This window comes from Miscanthus floridulus, chromosome 2 (assembly GCF_019320115.1).
Source record: "Miscanthus floridulus cultivar M001 chromosome 2, ASM1932011v1, whole genome shotgun sequence".
In the NCBI taxonomy this organism is placed as follows: domain Eukaryota; kingdom Viridiplantae; phylum Streptophyta; class Magnoliopsida; order Poales; family Poaceae; genus Miscanthus; species Miscanthus floridulus.
In genome coordinates, this window is record NC_089581.1 from 96,049,296 (window position 1) to 96,059,805 (window position 10,510).

Below are 10,510 nucleotides of genomic sequence, written 5' to 3' on the forward strand. Positions count from 1 at the left end.
CCGGGCTAGCCCGCGGTGCAGCGGCTTCGCTGCCCTGCTCTGCTCGACCCGTTTCCCATCCCTCTTTGTCTGCGCCCATGGAGAAGCACGGCCTTGAAAGGTCCTAATGGCTAGAGGGGGGTGAGTAGCCTATTAAAAATTCTACAACAACATTTAACAATCCGGTTAGACAATTATGAGACGAAGCAAGTGTTGCACTAGCCTACTAAAAATACAAGCCATCTACCACAATTCTAGTTTATATAGTTTCTATCCACACAATAGCTATTACACTACACTAAGTTAATATGCTCTCAAAGGCTAACTAAAGAGTCACACTAACCAAACTAACAAGCTCTCACAACTAGCTACACTAAAGAGCTTGACAACTAGTTTATGGTAAAGTAAAGAGAGTGAGCAATTTATTTATACCGCCGTATCGAGGAAGGAGCCAATCAATCACAAGAATGAATACCAATAAAGATCAATCATCTCGGAATCAAATGATGAACACAATGATTTTTTACCGAGGTTCACTTGCTTGCCGGCAAGCTACTCCTCGTTGTGGCGATTCACTCACTTGAAGGTTCACGCGCTAATTGGCATTACACGCCAAACCCTCAATAGGGTGCCACACAATCAACACAAGATGAGGATCACACAAGCCACGAGCAATCCACTAGAGTACCTTTTGACTCTTCGCCGGGGAAAGGTCAAAAACCCCTCACAATCACCACGATCGGAGCCGGAAACAATCACCAACCTTCGCTCAATGATCCTCGCTGCCATGTAGGTGGCGGCAACCACAAAGAGTAATAAGTAAATCCCGCAGCGAAACACGAACACCAAGTGCCTCTAGAGGCAAACACTCAAGCAATGCACTTGGATTCTCTCCTAATCTCACAAAGATGAAGAATCAATGATAAAGATGAGTGGGAGGGCTTTGGCTAAGCTCACAAGGTTGCTATATCAATGTAAATAGCCAAAAAAGTGAGTTTGAGCCAGCTATGGGGCTTAAATAGAAGCCCCCACGAAATAGAACCGTTGTACCCCTTCATTGGGCACAACACGGGGTGACCGGACGCTCCGGTCATATCGACCGGATGCTGGACCTCAGCGTCCAGTCACATGATGCGTGCCACATGTCCCCTCTCTTCAAATATTGATCGCCCGATCTCAACGGTCAAGTGATAACCAGATGCAGCAGCTCGAAGTGACCGGACGTAGAACCCCAGCGTCCGGTCGTTTCCAGTAAGCATCCAGAGATGACTTTTCACGACTAGATATGTCCGATCAAGCTCGACCGGACACACCCAGCGTCCGGTCACACGACGACTCCTCTATGTGCTGCCATGTCAGCAGGATCGGACGCAACCCTCCAGCGTCCGGTCACTAAGTGACCCAGCGTCCGATCAGAGACTGACGTCAGCGTCTTTACAGCTTCTACTAACCGGACACGACGGTCCAACCGAGGCCAGCGTCTGGTCACTTATAGTGACCTCTGTCTTTTCTGTCTAGGGTGCCGGTGGCACCATTGGACTGTCTGCACTCTACGGGCGAACACTCCGCCGGTAAAGTATCTTAACCCTTGCTCAAATATGCCAACCACCAAGTGTATCACCTTGTGCACATGTGTTAGCACTCCACTAGATCCTAAATGCATATACAATGAGTTAGAGCATCTAGTGGCACTTTGACAACCGTATTTCAATACGAGTTTTACACCTCTTAATACTACGGCTATCGATCCTAAATGTGATCACACTAACTAAGTGTCTCGATCACCAAAACAAAATGGCTCCTATCATTTATACCTTTGCCTTAAGCCTTTTGTTTTTCTCTTTCTTTTTTTCAATTCCAAGCACTTGATCATCACCATGGCATCACCATCATCATGTTATGATCTTCCTTTGCTTCACCACTTGAAATGTGCTACCTATCTCATGATCACTTGATAAACTAGGTTAGCACTTAGGGTTTCATCAATTTATCAAAACCAAACTAGAGCTTTCAGCCGCCACCAACACCAACTCCACCGGCACCAAATTTACTGCCGTTGTCACGCCATACTCCGATTCCACTCCCACACAGCAACTCCATGACCTCCTCCCTCCCTCCCACCTAGCCATGCCATGGCTCTCCACAGCCATTGCCACAACCACATCGCCATTGGTGTCATAGAGCAGAGCTCGCACGTGGCCAGCACACCTCCGTCTCCCTCCATACTCCTCCATTGTCATTTTGGTGTCGCCCTAGGTCGCTGGAGCCCACGTCGGTGGGCGTTGGCCATGGCCTTCGCCACTGGCGTAGAACGCCAAGCACCGCCGCCATGAGCTCACCGCGGCATCGCCATACACGTGGCCACGCTTCATGCCTACCTCCCCAAGCCTAACTTCAAACCCTAGATCTCCGCCTTGGTCCCCTAGAGATCACACATGTAGCTCGTGCGTGCTCGGGCATTGGTTGGCGTCATCGGAGAAGGTGGCGAACTCATCGAGCATGTAGAATAGATTGGGGAGGAGCAAGAGGGACCACACGTCGTTGCCGAGCTCGCGGACGCACTGCCACCCCTCGAGTGCGCCTAGGCACATAGTGCGGCGCACTATGAGGTCCTGCGGTGGTTTGCCTAGCTACGAACATGGAGATAGGGAAGAAGATGGAGCCAGGGGCAAAAAGGACATTTCCCTGCTGTTCTCTCTCTTTAGAAGCTGAATATTTTATTGGCCGCGGTGTTCGGGAGCAAATTTAATAACAATGAAAGTGTCCACCAACAAATTACTCCATTTTGCATATCCACTGACAAAGAGGAGTCACTTTCAGTGTCTTGTAGCTAAGTTTGCCTTTACCCTTCGATCCTTTTGCACTTACATGTAAACTACGAAAGAGTAAAGTCATCACCCTAGCCGCCACAGTTCGCCCAATCCCGATGTCGATGCGCTGGCTGTCACAGAACCGACCAATTTATAAGAGCACAAGTACAAAAACAATTGCTGAAATGATCAAACTCTCACACTTGAGCCCATATAAACCCGGTAGTCAACTGAAACCACGAAGGATTTCAAGCCAACTTGCATACAACCAAGATCACAGTAATTCAACATAACATATCATACGTTACAACATTTCATAGATGGTTTGCAAATAGATTACATCACCTTAGAGTCATTGTTATTACAAAACAAGTCTTATAAAGTATGCGGAAGCGAATAGTTTAACTTATACACCTGAGTTCAAATACAAATACCAGTTTGCTGATCACAACCCACAAGCATTCATATAAGAGAAACAGAGATCATGCCCATGATCTTGTCTTCGTCACCCACCAGGTGGAGATAATACTTACAGAAGCCCTGATATAAAAGGTCATCTGCAACAAGAGGGAATAAACCCTGAGTACGAGAATATACTCAGCTAGACTTACCCATTGGAAACCAAAACAAATGACACCAAGGATCATGCATAGCTTAATTTAGTGGATCTGGCTAACACTTTCTTTTTGCAGAAAAGCATAAGTAATAATGAGCAACTCTTAACCTGAGCTAGCAGTGACTTTTAGCCATTAACCTGTCAGCTATATTAGCACCTGTACTAATCAATCATTTGATTAAGATGCAAACATTAATAACCATAGTAGGTATAAATCGTGGCAACATTATCATCAACATCCATTTAACCATATCATTAAATTAATTGAATCTACGTTGCCGCTGCTCAGTCAAGTTCTCACTACCCGGGAGAGACGGTGATTTGAATCGATTCCTATCCAGCTAGAGGGGTATTCCTAAACACAAACCCTGCTTCCCCCATCAGGGTCGCAAACAAATCACCTTTGGCACAATTCAGGAGTCATGAGTCCAAATAGCTCGGCATTCTCAGAGAACCACTCTACCAAGGTTGCTTGGGACTCTAACCCGCCTTGGACTTATGCCAATGGCTCTTCGCACATCATTACTACCTCCAGAATGCACGCCATTGCTCACATTCCTAGCCTGAGTCGAGCTACTAGGCTTCATGGTCAGAATGAGTGTGGGGGGTATGACCCCGGATACCCACGGTAGGCCACATGGGCTACGCCTCTAGGGGCGGTCCAGCCCACGAGAAGGAGCCTTGCGGGGCACGATTCTGCTCGGCGCCTCTCGCAAGGCATGGGAAGGATATCCGGAAGATGTCACGTAATCTGATAGGATATGTACGATCCCATGTTTCTTGTAATCTGTTATTACTTTTCGGTTATCTTTCAGATCTAACCAACTTATAACCTTGCCCCTCGGACTATATAAGGTGGGCAGGGACCCCCTACAAAATGACGGCAAATCATACGATAGCTAATACAAACCAACAGACCATAGGAGTAAGGTATTACGTCATATTGACGGCCTGAACCTGTATAACTCGTGTGTCTCTGTTGCCTTCTTGTTCTTGATTACACGCTCCTCTGCCTATCAATCTACCATCGCGGGATACCCCTCGGTGGACTGCCGATGATATTCTGTCGACAGTTGGCGCGCCAGGTAGGGGTGTGCGTGCTATTTCCTTGTCGAACAAGATGGCTTTTTCCACAGGCTCTTCGTTCCTCCCACGGCTCGGCCAGATCTTCATGGTCGAATCCATCATGTGGGTCATCAACGCCGATGGAGTCAGAGAGCTTCTCGAGCCAGTGCAGATCCATTCTATGCTGACCACCCTCGCACCTACGACCGCAGATCCAATCTCAGAACCACTTCCAGGGTTGACTTCATCAGCCACTCGCCGCTCGCTTCCTCGCTATTGGAGGAGGCACGTCAACAATGACGATCTGATTGAGTCTATCGATCAGGTTGGCCTGAAACTCATCGATTGTCTCTCCATTGCTGAGTCGGCTCTAGACACCCTTGTTCAGCACCAATCACCTTCCGATCCCGATCTGTCGGTGTCTAGTGCTTGGCAAACCTCAGGGCTCGCCGCCCTGCCCTTTGGGCTTGCCAACACCACCGCTACGTATCAGGACGCCCTGAGGGGCAAATTCGCTAACCAGCCTCCACCAACCGTCAACATGCTGCATGCCAGCCGAGGTCCTAGAACATCCCTCCAAACTATCCTTGAGGAAAATCTAGACTCCGAGTCTCAAGGCTCCATGGAGTCCCTCACTGAGACCTTCACCAAGCAACCTCCACTCCTGCCTTTCTAAGGTGGCATAATCTTCAACGTCAGTATCGACAGCCCCCCTCGGAACAGTGAAACAGATGAGGAACGCGCCGCCCGTGAAAACTGGAATGCCAACCGCACGCAACGCCATGATAACGAACGTGCCATTGCGATGGCCGAGGCCGCTCGTGATAACTAGTTCGATTCACAAGGAAGGCCCCTCCATCGCAACCTCAACGAAGAATTCCTCCGCATTGATGGCCACGACGTTTTCAAAACTCTGAGCGCCAATCTAGTTGTGGCCGCCAACAAACTTGCACACCTCCCATAGACGCCCGAGCTCGCCAAGGTTGCCGCTATGCTTAAAGCGGCACACTGTCAAGTTAACGAGATCCGAGAAGTTCAGAGACCTTCATGCTCCACAAGCGCGATTTGCCGATCAGCCGATCCTAGATCTAATCGCTGCCTCAGTCAAAGCCGTTTCGCCGACCAGTCACTACCTCCCTAGGGGGAGTTGGTGGCCACCACGCCGAGCATCATCGCCAGCACGACCAAGAGGTCGAACAGGACGCCCGAGTGCACCTCAGTAACCTTCGGGATGCATGATGGCGTATCGATCAACGATGTTTCGGGCACCATGAAGATGAAGTATGATGTCGCCAAGAGTATGAGCAAGAGTACAGTAACCCGGACTCAGCTCTAGAGCCGATCGTCGCCGGCAATACTGCCAATATCGGCCTCGATAGCCCAGAAGGGCCCCCAACATTCACCAGGGCGCTCCGAATGCTCCAGTGGCCCCCACGGTTTCAAGATCACCGGAGTCGAGCCCTATGAAGGGAGGATGAACCCAACCCAGTGGCTGTAGGCTTACGCCACCACCGTCCATGCCGCCGGAGGAGACACCAACGTCATGGCAAATTATCTCCCCGTCATGCTCACGCTAGCTGCCATGAGCTGGTTCACAAGCCTTGCCCCGGACTCCATCGGATCTTGGGAAGATCTGAAGAGAGTCTTTACCGACAACTACATGGCCACATGTAGGCGGCCGGGCACCAAGCATGATCTCAACCGCATCACCCAAAAGCAGTCCGAGCTACTCCGCAGCTACATCAGACGCTTCTCCGAGATGAGGAACTCTATTCCCAACATCACGGAAGCCAAAGTCATCACCGCCTTCATCCGAGGACTTCATCACCGAGAACTCTGTTCTAAGTTCAACAGGAAGCCACCCACCGGCATCGGCGAGATGATCACAACTGCCAACCAGTACACCGACGCCAAGGAAGTGGAGGTGCGTTTTAATGAAGATACGGGCACTAATCGCCCACCTCGCTACCACGACGACCGCAATGACGACCGACAGCATAACAATCGCCGCCACGATGACCGCAATGACGATCGATAGCACAATGGTCATCGCTATGACGACCACAGTTTCCACTGGGACAGCGGACGAGATCGGCCAGATGGATTCAAACCTGGTCAGAATCGCCGCCACCGACCAGATCACTTTGTTGCCAACGTCAATGAGCCACGCGCAAAGCGTAACTACGATGAGCAGTACAAGAAGATCCTTGATGGACCATGCCCCCTGCACAAGAACGCCAAACACAAGATGAAGGACTGCCTTGGTTTGGCTAAGGAGTTCCACGAGAAAAAGTACAACAACGACAATGGCAGAAATAGAGGATGCCAACCACCTGGGGATAATAATAATGCCTTCCAGGATCACGATAAGGTTGTCGCCACCATCTTCGGGGGTTTCGCCTCCAACGAGAGCAGAAGGGAATGGAAGCTCGCCGCCCGACGAGTGCTCATCGTCGTTTCAGAAGAAACTACCGCCAACCCTAGCTATTGCCCATGGTTCGAAGTCTCCATCACCTTCAGCAGGGCCGACCAGTGGGTGGACATACCCTACACAGGGCGTTTTCCACTCATCCTTGACACGACTGTCCAGAAGGTGCTCTTCAGAAAAGTCCTCATCGACGGTGGGAGCGCTTTGAATCTACTCTTCGCCGAGGCCCTAAGGGAGCTCGGCCTCAGGCCAACAGATCTCACGCCTTTAGACTCCTCCTTCTGGGGCGTGGTACCTGGCAGGGCATCCAGACCGCTTGGGGAGATTACCTTACCAGTACAGTTTGGCATGGCAACCAACTACCGAGTGGAGCATATCAACTTCTACATCACTGACTTCGACACCGCCTATCATGCCATACTGGGGCGAACGGCTCTAGCCAAGTTCATGGCCGTTTCGCACTACGTGTATTTGGTGTTAAAGATGATTTCACCCGTAGGGGTCCTATCTTTGCATGCCAACTTCTCCATCGCCTACGCCTGTGAAACAGAAAGTCTCACCCTCACCGAAGCCACCGACCTCTTCATCCAGATGGCTAGCGTGGTCGCCGAAGCCAAGATGCCATCTGCTGACGACATGGAGATCCTAGAACCTCCTCGTGCCTCCGCCAAGTCTAAGGAAGTCAAGGAGATCGGCCTCGGCCTCAACGACCCTTCCAAGATGGTGAAAATTGGGGCTCACCTTGACCCCAAATAGGAAAGCGTGCTTGTCTCCTTCCTACATGCCAACGCCGATGTGTTTTCTTGGAAACCTGCAGACATGTTGGGGTACCATGGGAGAAGATCGAGCACTCCTTGAATGTCTCGCCGACCGCCAAACCGATCAAGCAAAAACTTCGCCGATTCGCGCCGAACAAAAAGGAGGCTATTAGGATAGAAATAAAATGGCTCTTAGCTGTCGGATTTATAAAAGAAGTGTATCATCCAGATTGCTTAGCTAATCCTGTTCTTGTTAAGAAAAAGAATAAAGAATGGAGAATGTGTGTCGATTATACTGATCTTAACAAACACTACCCTAAAGAAACCTTCAGCCTGCCTCGGATAGACGAGGTTGTAGACTCCACCGCTGGCTGCGAATTGCTCTCGTTTCTTGACTGTTACTCCAGCTACCATCAGATCTCCCTCAAGAAGGAAGACTAGGTCAAAACATCTTTCATTACACCTTTCGGTGCATACTGCTACACCACTATGTCCTTCAGACTAAAGAATGCTGGAGCAACCTACCAAAGGGCTATCCAGACATGCCTCGACCAACAGATTGGCCGCAACGTTGAGGCCTACATCGACGATGTGGTTGTCAAGGCTAAAACCGCCGACAATCTCATCGCCGACCTTGAAGAAACCTTCTCAAACTTGAGCAAATACTGATGGAAGCTGAATCCTTCAAAGTGCATCTTTGGAGTTCCATCCGGTATCCTGCTAGGCTACATCGTCAGCGCTCGGGGCATTGAACCAAACCCTGATAAGGTCTCCGCCATCACCAACATGAAATGGCCAACATGTGTCAATGATATACATAAGCTTACAGGCTGCATGGCTGCGTTAAGCCGATTTATATCGCGCCTTAGTGAAAAAGGGCTACCTTTCTTCAATCTCCTCAAGGCTTCTGAGCTTTTTTCTTGGTCAAAGGAGGCAGACACAACTTTCAAGCAGCTCAAGTTATTTTTAACAAAACCTTCAATCATGACAGCGCCACGACCAGATGAAACTCTGCTGGTTTACATCGCCGCCACTTCTCGAGTTGTCAGTACGGCTATTGTCATCGAACGCGAGGAAACTGGACACACCTACAAGGTACAATGTCCAGTCTATTCATCAACGAGGTACTTAATGAGCCCAAAACTCGTTATCCTCAGGTGCAAAAGCTGTTATATGCAATTTTGATTACCTCACGCAAGCTCCGACATTACTTCGAATACTACAAGATCGCCGTGGTCACCGAGTTCCCTCTAGGGGATATTCTCCGCAATAAAGAGGCCAATGGTCGTATCATCAAGTGGGCTGTTGAGCTCGGCACATACTCCATTGACTTCAGAAGCAGACCGACTGTCAAGTCATAGGCGCTTGCTAATTTCATCGCTGAGTGGACCAAAATCCAAGAACCCATCGCCACCACTTGCCCAGAGCACTAGGTGATGTACTTCGACGGCACCCTTAATATCAATGGTGCCAGTGCGGGCATTATGTTCATCACACCGACAAAGGATAAACTCCGATATGTTCTTCGCATACATTTCTCGGTCTCCAACAACACCGCGGAATACGAAGCATGTCTCCACGGCCTCCGTATAGCCATCAAGCTCGGCGTCAAATGCCTCATGGTATACGGGGATTCCGTGCTGGTTATCAATCAGCTCAATAAAGATTAGTCCTATTCCTGTGAGAAAATGGATGCATACTGTGCCAAAATCAGGAAGCTTGAAGGGAAATTCTACGGCATCGAGTACCACCACGTGGTACAGGATCAAAACCAACTAGCCGACCAGCTATCAAAGATAGGATCTTCTCGCACCGTGGTTCCGCCGGGGGTTTTTGTTCAAGACCTCTTGACACCATCCATTAAAGAAGATAAGGAAGTTGTAGAAGTACCCCCTACCGAGCAGTTGGTACTCATGATACCTTCACCGGTCGCCGATTGGAGGGAACAGTTCATCAAATACCTCTCCAACGGCGAAGTACCTGTCAACAAAATCGAAACCGAACGACTAATTCGCCGAAGTAAGCACTATGTGTTGGTAGACGGTAGCCTGATGAGGAAAAGTGCCAAGGAAGGGATACAGTAGAAGTGCATCATCCAAGACGATGGTGTGAAGCTACTCTCCAAAATTCACTCTGGCTCCTGTGGCAATCATGCGGCTTCGAGAACACTGGTCGGCAAAGCTTTCCGAGCAGGTTTTTACTGGCCCACGGCCATCTCCGATGCGCAAAATCTCGTTCGATGATGTGAGGGTTGTCAGTTTTTTGCCAAGCAAATACATGTACCAACATAGGAACTATAGACCATCCCAGCTTCCTGGCCATTCTCATGCTAGGGACTGGATATGATCGGACCTTTCAAACCAGCGCTAAGAGGTTTCCAGTATGTGTATGTCGCCATTGATAAGTTCTCCAAGTGGATTGAGTACAAACCACTCGTCGCAGCTACTGCTAAGAAAGCAGTCGAGCTCTTTGAAGACATCGTACATAGATTTGGTCTCCCGAACAGCATCATCATCGACCTCGGGACAACTTTTACCGGCCATCATTTTTGGGACTTCTACGAAGACCGGTGCATCTCTGTTAAATATGTTTCCGTTGCTCATCCTAGAGCTAACGGCCAGGTCGAACGGGCTAATGGTATGATCCTCGACACCCTCAAAAAAGGCTCTATCAGAAAGAAGAAAAGCATCCGGGCAGATGGCTCAAAGAACTACCAGCTGTGGTCTGGGGACTGTGCACTCAAGCTAGTCACAGTACTGGTGTATCTCCATATTTTATGATCTATGGCTCAGAGGCCATACTCCCAGCGGATATTGCATTCTGAGCACCCAGAGTAGAAAATTATGATGAAGAG